General features: G+C 38.2%; 1 long non-coding RNA gene across 3 annotated transcripts in view; it reads right to left on the bottom strand.

Moving 5' to 3' along the window:
- LOC108539672 (uncharacterized) overlaps nt 1-11,104 on the bottom strand; it is a 70,909-nt gene that overhangs the window by 37,050 nt on the left and 22,755 nt on the right. For all 3 annotated transcript variants that reach the window (XR_001888458.1, XR_001888456.1, XR_001888457.1), the window contains exon 4: nt 2,181-2,291. This is a non-coding gene — a long non-coding RNA (uncharacterized LOC108539672). The remainder of the gene's footprint in view (nt 1-2,180; nt 2,292-11,104) is intronic.

Here is an 11,104-nt window from a genome sequence, read left to right as displayed (position 1 = left end):
TAGGTGGGAACTGAACAATGAGATCACTTGGACTCTGGAAGGTGAACATCACACACCGGGGTCTATTTTGGGGGGGGGAAGGGGGAAGGATTGCATTGGGAGTTATACCTGACGTAAAGGATGAGTTGATGGGTGCTGACGAGTTGATGGGTGCAGCACACCAACATGGCACAAGTATACATATGTAACAAACCTGCACGTTATGCACATGTACCCTAGAACTTAAAGTATAATAATAATAAAAAAAAAGAAGAAAAAAAAAATAAAAGAAAGTGACAGAGCATCTCTTTCCTTCCCCACTGTATTGTGGGTCCATTGACATTTCCACAGAGAAGTCTTCTTTGAAGTCCCTTTCTGACAAGGTTTCTCTTCCAACTATTTTCTTCTTCTTCAGCTTTGAATTTATTCTTGTTCATACTTATCTCAGTTGTAATTTTTCATTAATCTACAGGATTATTTGATTAGTGCCTTCCTTGCCAACTGAAGAGCAAATTAGAATAAATCAGGGGCTATATTTATTTTTACTAGGGCTGCCATATTTATCACAGACAAACAAGTAAACAAATAAAATAAAAAACTACAGGACACTCAGCTAAATTTGAATTTCAGATAAACATAGAATAATTTTTAGTATAAGAATGTTGTTTATCTAAAATTCAAATTTAACTGGGAATCCTGTATTTTATCCTGCAACATTTTTAGCCACAGTTTACTTTCAGGGCTTATCACAGTATTAAGAACATTGTAAGAGTTCAATTAAAATATCTTGAATGGATGAATGCCAGACTACAGGGAGGAAGGAAAGTATCATAACATTTTAGACAGTTGCAAATACATAAGATTGCATACTAGTATAATTATAATCCATTTCCAAAAACACTTCCTTAAAGTAAGTTTTCAAAAGCCAGGAACAACCCATAGAGCTCATAGACAAAACTTTTACAGAGTAGTAGTCAGTAAAAATGTCATACCACAATTCCACCATCAACATATTTTCGATTCTCCTGATATCTATACAGAAAAGGTAACAAAAATCATATACACATCACATAATTAACTAAAAACCACATTTGAACCAAAAAGACTCTCCTCATTTTTTACAGTGTTGACTGAAATACAGTAGGCGAAACTCACAAAATATGTAGTTGTAAACAGAAACATTCACTAGAGATAAAGGGGTGTAGAAATAGCCAGGAAAACTGGCAAATAACCCTCATAAGATTTTGAGTGTACCTCAGATATTGTTCTTTGTCATCATTATTATAACTGTTTGACCTAATTGCTGTCTATAAATTAAAAAGCAGATTATTGTCTTCTCAGCCCCTTTTCATGTTTCTCTTTTCTTTCATTAATTTCAACAAATATTGAATGTCTATTGCATGTAAGACAATGTCTAAAACAAAATAAAAATCTGTGTAAATGTGAAAAAAAATACGGTACTGACCTAGTTTTCTGTTGTACCACAGCAATGATCAAACGTTTTCATACAAAAGAATTGATGCATATGTTTTATATAAAAATGAATGCATATAGGGCCGGGCGTGGTGGTTCACGCCTGTAATCCCAGCACTTTGGGAGGCCAAGGCGGGCGGATTACGAGTTCAAGAGATCGAGACCATCCTGGCCAACATGGTAAAACCTCGTCTCTACCAAAAATACAAAAAATCAGCTGGGCGTGGTGGTGCGTGCCTGCAGTCCCAGCTACTCGGGAGGCTGAGGCAGGAAAATCGCTTGAACCCAGGAAGTGGAGGTTGCCGTGAGCCGAGATCACACCACTGCACTCCAGCCTGGCAACAGAGCGAGACTCCGTCGCAAAAAAAAAAAAAAAAAAAGAATGCATATAAAAGCGTGCCTGTGTCCTACCCCTGCTGCCTCTGTCCTGTGTAACTCCAAGCAATGATCATTCCTCTTCCCCTTTCCCCTCATTGCTACATCAGGTTGTGCTTGTGTGCAAAATTTGATTGCATCTGATCACTTACACATCTTCCAATTATGGCAATGACTTGAGAGCGGATCCATGACAGAGTCCAGAACCCATCCTATGTGATAGGATGTCAGCATTAACTAATTTCTTCACTCCTCTGTGGCTGACCTCACATGCCTCCCCTTGGGGAGTCTAAATGGCACAACTCTATGTGTGCCACTATGTCAATACATATCAAAGGGTACACACCACTTACATAAACAATTTCCCTTATAGAAATTCATCTTCAGAATGTAGTGAAGAATGTTCATAAGCATCTGGTTATAACGACTGCCATCCTGATAATTCTCTTTTGTCACTTCTGGGCCTGAATTTGGGAAGAGAGACCAAATGAGACACAAACCCATGAAGGGGCAGAGGGAAATGTGGTTGTCAGCACACACACACATACACACACACACACTCTCTCACACAAACTGAGACATTTATCACGTTGTGTTGTATTTCTCCTAAGACAGCTTGCTGGACTCAAGGAAGACACATTCAACTCACTAGTGCAAATAGCCACAGGAACTGTGCCTGTAACTGTGCCCTTCAGCAGTGCACAGACTCTGAAAAGATGCCATCCACACAGTATAGATAAGGAAATATCAGGACAGTCTGAATAACATGAGGTTGTGAAAATTGATTATGTCACATCCATAGGATGGAATTCCAGAAGGCAATGAAAACGAGTTATAATGAAAGTAATGATGAGACATGACTTCTTGTGTACCAAATTAATGATTCTCATTATTTCTAATGTGTGGAGAAACAGGTACTTTCACACTGTGATACAGTTCATATAAATTAGTAATAGTATTTTGAATTCATTATTAATATAAAATGTTACAGTTCAAAGGGCTTTAAAATGACTCAGGAACTTAATTATAAATAAATGCTTACAACAATATTTGCATATACATGAGCATGGCTTAAGTACATTATTTTTTGGTCATAGAAATGAGTAAGGGAACTAAATTTTCATATATTTGACATGTAATAAACTAGTGAAAATAAAATATTATGAGAGGCATCCACACCAAAATAAAAAAATACAACAGATCCAAAAAAAAAAGTAAGAAGATATTAGTAGTAATATAAGATGTTTAAGTATTTTAAAGTATACTTCCATGCAAAAATGGTTATAATAAGGGCAAACTTGGGTTACGAAGATGATAAAAGATCGGCATCCATTTTAGCTTACCCAGTTCTCCAGCTATTTATCCATATGTCTCAAAGCATTGAAAAAATGTATTTATTATTCTGACATAGTTTTCTCTTCCACATAGTAAAAGGCTCCATTTTTTAAATGGAGGCCGTCAGTATTCCTACACACTGGGAATGCCCAACGTTCCACTCAGACTTCTAGAAAATTCTGTAGGGCGGGTTTGGGCCACAACTCCTCCCTCACACTTTCCTACTGTGATGTTCAAGCTGCAGTTCAGGCTTCAGTCACGAGGGGGCACTATCATACCACCATTGTCAAACTTCACAGCCGTGTTTGCATGGAGCAAAAAAAATTCCTCACTTAAAACCTAGCGTATGAATTTACATACAGAATAGCTCTAATTCTGTCAGAATAAAATTGGTAAGTGTAAAAGATGACAGTAAAATCCTCTACTCTGCGGCATCCATAAGATGAAACATGAGATACCTCTAGTGCACACTGGCAGCCCATGGCAGGCAGAATTATTGTAATTTGGTGTATTTTTGAAAGTTTAGTGACTATGTACATTGCATTTTATGTGAATTATCTGTTCATATCTTTTGATGATTTCTCTCCTCATTATTAAGACCTCTTCCATATCAAGGATATTATGTATTAACCATTCTAAATCCTAAATAAATATAGATAGCAAATAAACATATGAACTAGTGAAAGACTATACAATTTCTGTGTTTAAAAGCAATACAACAGAATTGAACACAAATGAGCAATCATATCAATAACAGTAAATTGGCTTAACTCATCTATTAAAAGAAAAGTATTTCAGATTACCTATTGAAGCAAAATCCAAAGCTATGCTTTTCCCAGTGATACACGTAAAACAAATGTATTCATAGAGGTTAAAAATGTAAGGATAAATATACACTAGGCAGTTGACAATATAAAGAAAGTAAGGGTTACAATCTTGATAATTAAGAGAAAAAAACTGAGACCAAAATGGATTTAAAGAGACAAAAAACCACAGTTGATAAAGCCAAAGGCTACAATTCACAAGGAAGATGGGAGCTATTGATACTTACATATGCAGTCATGTGGTAAAAATATTGATAGAACAAAAACTACAGTAGTGCAAAGAGAAGTAGGAAGAAGCACACCATTTAATAATAGATGATTCTACCACATTTCCTGTTATCCAAAAACGTTCAGGTGGAGAAAAATTTAGTAACTGTAGAGAAGACTTAAGCAACATAATTCCAAGGGTAGATCTTACAGATACGCTTATTCTAAACTGTGAAGCCTAATATTAGGTAACACACCTACTTTTCATATAAACATGAATCATTCATGAATATTGATTCTATCTGAGGCTGTTAAACAAAACTTGCGCCCAAATGGAAATAGATTAAAATTGCAGAATTTGGTGCATATAATCATAATGAACACAGAGCATGTATGAATTTATCTAGAGTAGCTATCAGAGACTATTTTAAAGCATTAAGTACCGATATCAATAAAAATGAAAATAAATGAGTTAAACATTCAATTCAGAAAGCCTGATAAAGAACCACAATGTAAACTAAAAGAATGCAGACAAAAAGAATAGTTAATGGTAAAATTAGAAGTGAATGTAAAGAAATAACATCTCAGCAGAGTTGGGATGAGAAGGAAGCAAACATTGGTGCTGTGAATAATGTGTCAAAAACTGTGCTGGGATCTGGAGGAGAGTTTCCCCTTGAATTCCTCACAATGCTCTCTTGAGTATAAGAATCAAGTTTGTGTGTGTGTGTGTACATATAGACATACGATGTTAAATTAACTAGTTGGAGGACAAGAACACCTATAGTATTAATGTGTGTGTGTGGTTGTATGAAGACAAATATGCAAAAAAATATATATTTTGTCTAGGGATGTTCTCATATATAGTAAAGTAATAAAAAAAATGTGGAGTAAATACTGCATTCTGGATATTGATCATCTCTAGCAGGGAAGAAAGGGCCATGGAGGAGTAAAGTTTTTCTTAACCTGGATTAATTTTATAGTTATCTATACACTTTATCTGAAATATTTCATAAGTAGCAGAGGTTTTAGGGGATATAGTGTTTTTTTTCATAAGTCTAATCCATACTCAGCAAAGGCTTAATATTGAGCCAAGTGGAGAAGTTAAAAATATCAGTCCCATCATAGACTGGGCGCAGTGGCTCACGCCTGTAATTCCAGCACTTAGGGAGGCCGAGGCAGGTGGATCACTTGAAGCCAGGAGTTCGAGACCACCAGCCTGGCCAATACAGCAATCCCATCTGTACTAAAAATACAAAAAAAAAAAAAAATTAGCTGAGTGGTCAATATGTTACATATATGCCATTTCCAATTAGATACATTGTTTAAGAATTGAGGCTGGATCAACGGGTAAAGGGTTCATTGGGAAGCAAATTTGGGGCAAGGCATGGTGGCTCCTGCCTGTGATCACAGAACTTTGGGAGGCCGAGGTGGGAGGATTCCTAGACGTTGGGAGTTCAAGATGAGCCTGAACAACATAGTGAGATCCCATCTCTACAAAAAAAATTTTTTTTTAATTAGGCAGGAGTCGTGGCACATGGCTGTAGTCCCAGCTACTCAGGATGTCAGGTGTCTCACACCTGTAATCCCAGCTACTTGGGAGGCTAAGGCAGAAGAATCGACTGAACCCGGGAGCAGAAGCTGCTGTGATCCAAGATCACGCCACTGCACTCTAGCCTGCGTGACACGGCAAGACTCTGTGTCAAAAAAAAAAAAAATCAATCCCATCATGGTGGAAATTAACATTGGGCTATGTTCTTTGGGATTTTTTTGTGTATACATGTATGCACATGAACTGTACATGCACTACATATGCAACTCATATAATAATTAATATACCATATATATAGTTTAGTACCCTGTCTTTTTTGTTATTTTAGTTTTCCTTTTACCTTAAGTACTAACATGTGGATGAGGCATTCTGGTTAAATTACAAGGTAAAAGACATGATACAACTTTGCTTTTTTTTGAAGGTTCTTGCTCTGTCACCCAGGCTGTAGTACAGTGGTGTGATCACAGCTCACTGTAGACTTGACCTCCTAGGCCCAAGCAGTCCTCCCACCTCAGCATCCTGAGTAGCTGGGACTACAGCCATGTGCCACCACTCCTGCCTAATTTTTAATTTTTTTTGTAGAGATGGGATCTCACTAGGTTGCTCAGGCTCATCTTGAACTCCCAGGCTCAAGGAATCTTCCCACCTTGACCTCCTAAAGTTCTGTGATCAGAGGCAGGAACCACCATGCCTTGCCCCAAATTTGCTTCCCAATGAACCCTTTACCAGTTGATACAGCCTCAATTCTTAAACAATGCATCTGATTGGAAATGGTATACATGTAACATATTGAATAATATTATATGTTTGGGTCTGCTCCTGAGATTTCTATAGACTTCCTTTAATCTATATATCAAACACTCTGTCCAACAGTTATTTCATTATAGGTTCATGAAACATAATACCTGGCCAAGTATTCCTACTCCTATTATTCACCCTTTTGATAGGTGAAATGAATAATAATAATAAAATATGCTAACAATTATAGGGTATATAGTATTAATAGATAAATTGCTTACTATAGATCACACAACCAAAAAGTGATGGTTCCCAGGGTCAAATTCAGAAACTTCTCGCCCCAAAGCCCACACCTCTAATCACTGTTTCTACACTGAGTGCTCCTCTGTGTTTGGGCTGAGGCCAACAAAGGGAAGGGACTTTCTCAAAGACCTGTGGTCAGTTGAGGGGTTTTGCAGCCAGGGCACAAGGTTAATGATTCTCATCTTCAGTCCAGCTGGTCCATTAATATTCCTGGCTCTTCTGTACTATTTCTTCTTGGGGCCCAATAAGAATTTCAGAGGGATCATGGTGGATGGGAGGCAAGACTAGATTGCAGCTCCCACGCGGACAGGCAGAGCAGTGTATGGAGACTCGCATCGTGTACTTTTGCTCCAGAACTACTGCAGAAATAAACTAGGAAAGCTGAGAGAACCCACAGACCTTCTGAAAGAAGGAGATTTTTCCTGCAGGACCCAGGAGACACTCCACATACTGTGAGTGCCCAAGCTGTGGAAGTGGAAAAGGGGGATCATCTACCCCTGAACACACACCCTCACTGGGGAACCTGAACGTCTAGATCATGGAAGAAGATTCTGACCTCACCTGGAGCTGAGTCAATTCAGAGAGCCTAGCGAAATACAGGGGTAGAGGAAGCAGGAGGAAAAACCCTGTGGGCTCCCTGGGTCCCCTAGGAAGCCATTTCTGCCTTGTCTCACAGAAGTCCTTGGGGAGGGCTACCAGAGCTACTGGGGAAAGACCACAGGGAGAAGGAAACCTCCAGTTGAACTCTGTAACAATTCGAACTGAATGTGAAGTCTCCTGGCCAGAATTCAGGGGAGGGCATGAATCTGGTGTGCAGACGCCACAGGCAGGGAAGCAACTAGTAGCCTGGGGCAAGTTCTCAGCCCTGCTCACCCAATGCCTGGAAACACAACTCGGTGCTGTTGGGGGAACTATGGTGGGAGTGAGACCAGCCTCTTGGGTTGCATGGGAGCTGGGTGAGGCCTGTGACTGTCAGCTTTCCCCTACTTCCCTGACAACCTGCATGACACAGCAGAGGCAGCCATAATCCTCCTGGGAATTTAACTCCATTGACCTAGGAACCACATTCCCATCCCCCACAGCAGCTGCAGCAAGACCTGCCCAAGGAGAGTCTGAGCTCAGACATGCCTAGCCCTGCCCCCACTTGATGGTCTTTCCCTACCCACACTGGTAGCTGAAGACAAAGGGCATATATTCTTGGGAGTTCTAGGGACCCACCCACCACCTGATCCTCCCTATACTACCACAGCTGATGCTCTCTTCAAAGCGCCACCTCCTGGCAGAAGGCCAACCAGCAAAAAATATTGCAATAAACAACCAAAACCAAGGACCCTCACAGAATCCGTTTTAGCCCCCTGCCACCTCCACTGGAGCAGGTGCTGGTATCCACAGCTGAGAGACCTGCAGATGGTTCACATCACAGGACTCTGCAGACAACCCCCAGTTCCAGCCTGAGCCTGGTAGACCTGCTAGGTGGCTAGATGCAGAAGAGAGATAACAATCACTACAGCTCAGCTCTCAGGAAGCCATATCCCTAGGAAAAGGCGGAGAGTACTACATCAAGAGAACACTCCATGGGACGAAAGAATCTGAACAGCAGCCTTGAGCCCTAGACCTTCCCTCTGACAGAGCCTACCTAAATGAGAAGGAACCAGAAAAACAATTCTAGTAATATGACAAAATAAGGTTCTTTAACAACCCCCAAAAATCACACTAGCTCACCAGCAATGGATCCATACGAAGAAGAAATCCCTGATTTACCTGAAAAAGGATTCAGAAGGTCAGTTATTAAGCTAATCAAAGAGGCACCAGAGAAAGGTGAAGTCCAATTTAAGGAAATAAAAAAAGTGATACAAGAAACGAGGGGAGAAATCTTCAGTGAAACAGATAGCATAAATAAAAAACAATCAAAAGGAAATTATTTCAGGAAATAATAGACGTACTTACAGAAATGCAAAATGCTCTAAAAATTCTCAGTAATAGAATTGAACAAGCAGAAGAAAGAACTTCAGAATGCAAAGACAAGGCTTTCGAATTAACCCAATCCAACAAAAACAAAGAAAAAATAATAAAAAAATGAACAAAGTCTCCAAGAAGTCTGGGATTATGTTAAACGACTAAATCTAAGAATAATCCATGTTCCTGAGGAAGAAGAGAAACCTAAAAGTTTGGAAAACATATTTGGGGGAATAATTGAGGAAAACTTCCCAAGTCTTGCTAGACTTAGACATCCAAATACAAGAAGCTCAAATAACACCTAGGAAATTCATTGCAAAAAGATCATCGCCTAGGCACATTGGCCTCATGTCACCTAAAGTTAAGATGAAGGAAAGACTCTTAAGAGCTGTGAGGTAAAAGCGTCAGGTAACCTATAAAGGAAAACCTATCAGATTAACTGCAGATTTCTCAGCAGAAACCCTACAAACTAGAAGGGATTAGGGTCCTATCTTCAGCCTCCTTAAACAAAACAATTATCAGCCAAGAATTTTGTATCTGGTGAAACTAAGCTTCATAAATGAAAGAAAGATACAGTCTTTTTCAGATGAACAAATGCTGAGGGAATTTGACACTACCAAGCCAGCACTACAAGAAATATTAAAAGGAGCTCTCAATCTTGAAACAAATCCTGGAAACACATCAAAACAGAACCTCTTTAAAGCATAAATCTCACAGGACCTATAAAACAAAAATACAATTTAAAAAAACACAAGGTATACAGGAAAAAAATAGCATGATGAATGGAATAGTACCTCACATCTCAATACTAATCTTGAATATAAATGGCCTAACTGTTTCACTTAAAAGATACAGAATTGCAGAATGGATAAGAATTCACCAACGAACAATCTGCTGCCTTCAAGAGACCAACCTAACACATAAAGACTCACATAAACTTAAGGTAAAGGAGTGGAAAAAAACATTCCATGCAAATGGACACCAAAAGTGAGCAGGAGTAGCTACTCTTATATCAGACAAAAAAAAAAAAAAAAAAAAAAAAAAAACCTAAAAAAAAAAAAAAAAAAAAAAAAAAAAACTCTAAAGTAACAGCAGTTACAAAAGACAAAGAGGGACAATATGTAACTATAAAAGGCCTTGCCCAACAGGGAACTATCACAATCCTAAGGATATATGCGCCTAACACCGGAGCTCCCAAATTTATAAAACAATTACTACTACACCTAAGAAATGAGATAGACAGCAACACAATAATAGTGGGGGACTTCAATACTCCATTGATAGCATTAGACAGGTCATCAAGACAGAAAGTCAACAAACAATGGATTGAAACTATACCCGAGAACAAATGAATTTAACATATATTTACAGAACATTCCATTTAATAACCACAGAATATACATTCTATTTAACAGAGAATTTGAAACTACCAAGCCAGCACTACAAGAAATGCTAAAAGGAGCTCTAAATCTTGAAACAAATCTTGGAAACACATCAAAACGAACCTCTTTAAAGCATAAATCTCACAGGACCTACAAAACAAAAATACAATTTAAAAAAACAAAAGGTAGATCAAGATAAACTCCAAGATAGACCATATGATAGGCCACAAAACGAGTCTCAATAAATTTAAGAAAATTGAAATTATATCAAGCACTCTCTCAGACCACAGTGGAATAAAGCTGAAAATCAACTCCAAAAGGAACCTTCAAAACCAGCAAATACATGGAAATTAAATAACCTGCTCCCGAATGACCATTGGGTCAAAAATGAAATCAAGATGGAAATTTAAAAATTCTTCAAACTGAACAACAATAGTGACAGCCTATCAAAACCTCTGGGATACAGCAGAGGTGATGCTAAGAGTAAAGTTCATAGCCCTAAACACCTATGTCAAAAAGTCTAAAAGAGCAAAAACAGACAATCTAAGGTCACGCCTCTAGGAATCAGAGAAACAAGAACAAATCAACCTCAAACCCAGCAGAAGAAAGGAAACAACCAAGATAAGTGCAGAACTAAATAAAATTAAAACTAAGAAAAACAATACAAAAGATAAATGAAACAGAAAGCTGGTTCTTTGAAAAGATAAATAAAATTGATACACCATTAGCAAGATTAACCAAGAAAAGAAGAGAGAAAATCCAAATAAGCTCAATTAGAAACAAAACAGGAGATATTACAACTGACACCACAGAAATATAAAAGATAATTAATTGAAGGCTAATATGAACACCTTTACAGAAATAAACTAGATAACCAAGGGGAGATGGATAAATTCCTGGAAATATACAACCCTCCTAGATTAAACTAGGAAGATATAGAATCTCTGAATAGACCAATAACAAGCAGCGAGATTGAAACTGTA

The sequence above is a fragment of the Rhinopithecus bieti genome, unplaced genomic scaffold, assembly GCF_001698545.2.
Source record: "Rhinopithecus bieti isolate Rb0 unplaced genomic scaffold, ASM169854v2 scaffold_18512, whole genome shotgun sequence".
NCBI classification, from domain to species: domain Eukaryota; kingdom Metazoa; phylum Chordata; class Mammalia; order Primates; family Cercopithecidae; genus Rhinopithecus; species Rhinopithecus bieti.
This window is presented reverse-complemented; position numbering and strand designations above follow the sequence as displayed.